Here is a 6,469-nt window from a genome sequence, read left to right as displayed (position 1 = left end):
GGCGGCCCTGCCCGCCCCGAAATCGCCGTTGACGCCGCAGCCTTCGCTCCAGGTGGGGTCCGGACAGCTGCAGCTGGGCGCCCAGGAGGGGCAGAGCGGTGATTTTTCAGGCTGTGCAGGCGTGTGTTGGACAAGGAAGATGTTGCATGGTCAGGGCTTTGAACGTGCGTTTAGAAACAGAGCTCGGCCGCACAGGAGTGTTAAATACCCCAGCAGATACTTTACAAGGTCAAGAGGCTTTCGTAGCTGGGATGCCTCCCCATTTCTGCTGCCCTGCTCCCTGCTTGGCTCACACAGAACGGTTGGGGTTGGAAGGGACCTCTGGAGATCAGCTAGTCCAGCCCCCTGCTCAACCAGGGGCACCTAGAGCAGGTTGCCCATGACCCTGTCCAGGCGGGTTTTGAACATCTCCAAGGAAGGAGACTCCACCACCTCTCTGGGCGACCCGTGCCAGTGCTCAGTCACCCTCACAGTGAAGAAGTTTTTCTTTATTTCCTTGCTACCGTTTGGATCTGGGCTCTCCGTGAAGCAGTATGTGTGGAGGAGGGTAATCCTTCTTGGACTCCTCCAAAAGGGACGAAAATCATTAATTCCTGCATCAATGTGTGAACGTAGCTCCTGCATGGAAAACATAAAGGAGCACCATGTTTTCACAGAGGTCTGTGTGAAGTGCCCCTTTCCAGACTCATATCTGTCACAGCTTCTCTAGTTTATTTCTGGATTAGCGCAGAAGTACATAGTGTGGGTGCGGGATTAAGGTGAAAAGGACCCATCCTCCTCGTGTGCTAATACTGGACTATTGCAGAGTTTCAGTGAGACCCAGCAGGGCAGCTCTGCGCACGGCCCTCAGCAAAGCCTGCTGATACAGCGATGCAACATCGCTGACCCCTTGAGCAAATATGAACCACATCCTTTATTCTGGCACTGAACAAGTCAAAACAGGAACGCAGGAGAACCCAAGTGAAAAACAGATGTAGTGTCCAGTCTGGAGAACTCCCCAGGATCTTTCAGGGTGTTGAAGGCATCCTGGGTATCTAAGTTACTCGTGTGCTTTAAAGATATAACACACGCATGGGAGTGAGATCTTGCTTCCTGGTGAGAGACAGGTCAGCATCTTTCCAACCTCATACAGTATTTACCTTTCTGGCACTAACAGTTAGACACATGCTTGCCACTCTTATCTTTTCTGTTCTTCCGGATAAGGGGATTTTTTTGTTGCTGTTGTTCATACCTTGCCTGAAGGCCCAGGTGTACATAGCACTTTCTTGATGTACTGTGCTCTGCTTCAGATGGAAGACCTGTATCTTCATGTTTCTGGTTGCAGCAGAAAAAGTTGTTACTTGAATGCATTCTCTGAAGGAGAATTAATCACCCATAAGCTTTAGCGCATGAAGCATCCAAAAATATTTTGCCTCCTAGTGCTGGCCTTACTGAAAATGAAAGACACTGCAGAGATTAAAATCTTATCTTTTTCAAATTTTAATAGACTTACAATGAAACAGACAAACTTGCGTTCATGTTTTGCCCAGCAACGGAAAGAGAAAACTTCCTCCTAAAACCACAGTAATTTGCAGTGGAGTCTCCCTGGCAGGTGTAATAACTGAAATAACTTTAGACTTACATTTTTACAGTAGAACCGAAAACAAATTAGCAGTGTCCCTCTTAGGTGGCTAAACCAAAATTTAAGCTGAGGAAAAGGTTTTGGTTGGAGAGATGTAATCATTGTGACTATTTTTTCTCTCATTTTGTTTTTCATGCATTAAATGCTTCCTTAATAAACTTTCTCAAGGATAGTCTGCTATGGGTGTATTCAGTAAAGACTTCTGTAGTATTATTTAGACTTAATGCTAAATAAATACCCTTCCTTCACTAGAAACAGCATATAAACAGCTTCTTAACTATTTTAAAATGGAAAAAATGAAACATTCAGCCTTTTCCCATGTACGAACAGTTGTTTCATTTAGATTATAGGTTGTTAGATTATGTCTGTCAGTGCACTAGATGATTATGGATGCAGAAAATAATTGAAGGAAGGTCAAAACATATACATTTTGTATGCCATTATTATGAGTATGGTTACTTTTACTGTAGCAGTAACTGTGGGGGACTCCAGCCAGGGTCAGAGTTTCATTGTATTGGATTCAATGTAAACAGAAAAGAGCCCTGAAAGCAATCGTTCTCTTTTATTGCAGAACTTAATTTAAAATGTGAAATATGTCTCCTGAACTTATGGGCTTCACCCTGTTGGCTAGCAGTTTCACTTTTCCCAGTGTAGGTAGCTGTTGTGAAAGGTCGAAGTTGTGGAGAGAACATCAGCCTCTTAAATCATCTGGTGTGGTCTCTGAACACCAGCTGGACTTGACGGGAAACCAGAGCCAGGAGTGCGACAAGACGCACGTGAGCTTCTGCATGTGCTGGTTCATTTGGTTTATTTCTAGACACGATGAACTGCAGTAACCAAGGCGAAGGCCAAAGCTAGATCTTACAGGGCGCCACCTCCTCGCTAGGAGGCCGTGTGTTTGAATACATCGCTATCACAGATCCATGCCTGCGAGGGCCAGTGGAAAAAGATTAGGCAAGAACAGTGCTTTTGCAAGTTGGACATACTAAATCTCCCTTGGGGCTTAAAAACTGGTTTCCTGGGCAGACAACCCAGATTAAAAGTATGCCAATAGGAAAGAAAGAAGATTAATATCCAAGATTTGCTGGAATGGAGTTAGTGAATCCAGTGGCCAACACTATCTTAATAGCAAAAACTGGTTGGGATGAAAGGCCACCATACTCCACTTAAACACATATCATTTGTTTATTGCATGTGACCAGACATGCTTGCTTTAGTGTGACGTCTCACCTGCAGATGCATCTTGTCTTGTAGAAAGTGAAACTGTCTACTAGGAATACTGGGTGCCTGCAACACATAAGAGAAGGAAGTCAGAGATGGGTATTGGTTGTACAAGATTTTCGGTGATGGTTCAAAAAGTAGCAGCTCACACAAACTACTGAAATACCACTACAGTGCTGCCTAAGTATCCTAATTCCTTTTCGTAGTAGAGCTCACTTCAGAGTTACACCAATACAAATTGAAAATAAGCAATAGATTTTTAAGTCTTGGACTGTAAACTGCTTGGAGGTATCTTTTTGTTATGTGCGTACACGCAGGTTCAAACCGTTATCATAGTATAATTACATGGTAAAAAATGATCAAGACCATGATTTTGCAGATTGCACTGCCAGCTCGTTACTGTAGGGGCATGAGAAAACTGGTTCCAGTAGCAGAGCTGTTAATGAGCCAGTCTAAAGTAGCGTATGCTTTGCGATTACCTCATGCCCTGTCTCAGTTTAATTAATATTTAAAATTTACATATGACTATTCAACCATCTGGCTAATTGGTGTTTACAAAGGTGGATAGATTTTATTGTCCTCATTTTAAAAGTCACGACACCAGGTCATTTTGGGGCCAAGTGCCAAGACTGAAGCCACCCAAACCCTGAAGCTGTCTGGACTTGTTGCTCAATCTGTGGGTTGTGTTTCCTCCACACAGCTGAGAGAAGGATCTGGGTAGATGGTGAGAAACCTGGAACAAGATGATTTCAATAATATTATTCAATAATACTATAATACCATTTAATCAAGTCACTAAGATTTGTTGTAAAGATCACAAAAAACCTTCATATCTGTGGAAGTGTGGTTGCCAATTTCAAAATGTACCTTTGATAAGAAAATGATCAAAATAATTGAAGTAATTTCTCAGAGTACAAATTAATCTATACTCTTAAAGAAAAAAATAGTCACATGATAATAGGAAAATTATTGCTCCTCCTATCACACATTTTTTATATTATCAGCAATTATTTTATATTACAGTCTTGCAACTCTTATAAATATGACTGGTCATTAGTAGCATGAACAGAGTTTGCTGAAATAAATAAGCCTGGAAAGGTCAGATCCCTGCCTTGAATAAATAGGTATAGATGATAACATTGCTGTTGAGTCTCCAAGGTGTGGTGTGCTGCATAGAAGTGCAGCAACTCTTATGGAAGGATTTAGTCTTTTTTCCTATTCTAAATAAGAAGTCCTTGCTGTTCTCCACTTGTGTGTTCTACTTATTTGGGGTATGTATAAGTTTTTTGTTTTGTTTTATAAAGGTGGAAGGTGGACTGATTAAAAGTTGGGTTTATGTTCACCCACTAGTCATAGCTTCCAGCCTCTGAAGAAAATTGCTGGCACAGGAACCTCCCCAAAAGATTGACATTTAAAATAACAAGATGTGTTAAACATTGAGGCAGCTCCTCAAATCTCTCTCTACCATGCCTCCATTCTTATTATAAAATACAAAACATTAACAGGACCAGATTTACAGATCTACAAAACAAAAAGTCCCTCCATGTTTTTGAGGTTGCAAATGAAATGAAGCAAAACCCTAGGATGGTAAGGGTGCTGAGCACTTCTTTCCTTCCTTTTGTCTCCCAAGGGGTCTCTGCAGAGCTGCCTACATAACCGTCCATCAGTTTAATTAGACGTTCAGCTCCCTGCTCTGCTTCCTTATGCTTCCCAGTGGACTGATGAGAGCTCCAAGCGTTTGGAAAATCAAGTAGATAGATATCTCCATACTTGGTTACAGTTATTTAATTACCAGTATATAGATAACCAAGTGCTTTAATATTCTCTTGGTTCCTTCCAGAGGTGGACAATGTAACAGTAAAACACTCCAGGATCTGTCTTAAGGTCCAGTAAGTGGTCTGTGTGCTGCCAGCTGTTAAGCAGGAGACCCAGTGCTGTTTGCCACTGATCATCAGTGTGAGCATGTCGCAGTAGTGACGTGCCAGAGACTGCTTCTGTTATTACGGTGTTTATTCCTACAAATAAAAAATCAATATGAAAAATACAGTTTTAAAAACAGGAATGGTAATACTCAAAAATAATAGTTTCATTTCTATTCTGAACTGTAAACCACTTACTTATTTTAAATAAGAAATAAGATGTTCCTGATACTGCTAAGAAGTGAACATTTTAGGACCCTATGCTTTTCTAATGCTGTGCCTGATCTCTGCATGATCACTCCATACCTATGAGCTGGTATATAGAGGCAATAAAAGGAACATTCAAAAGTAAGGGAAGCCTTTCATTTTCACAAATCCTGCATTCAACCCCGTGAACACTGTCAAAGACAGTCCCAGGGAAATGCCAAACGTATACAATTGCGTCTAAATTCTGCATTGTAGTTTTGTGGCCTTCTTCTCTATGCAGGGTATAGTTTCCTTCCTTCTCCCCATTTCCTCTTCATTCTGATCAAACTCTATTCTTGCTTTAATTCCTTTTTCATTTCAGGAAAAGAATAAAAATAATAATTGTGATGATGAGGATGGCAGTGGTATAATTCATTACTTATATTTTATGGCTTCTGGAGCGGATGCAGGCCGGACGTAGGAGGTGGTGTGGGTGGCCAGCCTGGGCTCTCGCAGTGGGACCCAGGGCTGTGCTGGGTTCTCACATTAGGTCATTTGGAAATTCTTGCTGTTCTGCATGGATTTACCAGCAAGGAGGTGGGGGCAAAAAGGTGGCCGTAGGCTTGGGGTTAGGAGAGCTTATGGAGTTTTTATACTAGTGCTTCCCAAGGCCCTTGGTGACTTTGCAGTTCTATGATCTTTTTTCCTTCATTAATCATATCTCATCACTGACCCAGCATTAACCACTTCCCATCATTAACTACATGGATGGCCCTGACCGTATTACCTAATGCGGATCATGTAGAGTATAGGCAATAGATGACAACAATCTTCTCAGCTTGCTTGACTGTGAGTCATCTCTGAACAACACAAGGTATCTAAACTAAAAAAAATTCAGAACTTACTTACTCCGAGTAGAACCATGGAACAGGTAAAGCCTCACAAGAATGGATCATTCTTGGAAAAATAAAGTGCATCATATTCACCTGTCATTATGGGGACAGGGAGTACGAGGGAGATGGCACTATTTGTTAATGTATAGAATCAAGAGAATTATCAAACATGTAAAAAGGGAATGTTCTGAATATTTGTTGATTATAAAATGAAAATATTTATGATAATTTTGATTATAAACTGCAAACATGCTCTCTAAATCACACGCTAACATTTCTGAGCAAAAGCACCTGAGCCAGTCCTATCTCTGTACAGAAAAAATCACACGCCCTGGTTGGTGCTGTTGTATCAGTGCTGACATCTTATGGCATCTGGAGCAATACTGTGGAGAGGAAATGGGTTCTTTGTGAATGTTAAAAGCTCAGGAGTCATAAGGCAAGTAAAGGCAAGTAAAACCTGCTCAACATTGGGTATTTTTTTTCTTAAGTCAAGGAGGTCCACATCAAGTTTTGAAAGGCTGAGCCTTGCAGTGCTGAAATAAAAAGTACTGTCTCCAGCTGCAACACGATGTTTCCTCACAGACTTTGATGTGAGCTGGAAGGTCCCTAAGCAGCTGGTGTCTCTCTGC

Source organism: Apteryx rowi, unplaced genomic scaffold (genome assembly GCF_003343035.1).
Source record: "Apteryx rowi isolate R43461 unplaced genomic scaffold, aptRow1 scaffold_133, whole genome shotgun sequence".
Lineage (NCBI taxonomy): Eukaryota > Metazoa > Chordata > Aves > Apterygiformes > Apterygidae > Apteryx > Apteryx rowi.
This window is presented reverse-complemented; position numbering follows the sequence as displayed.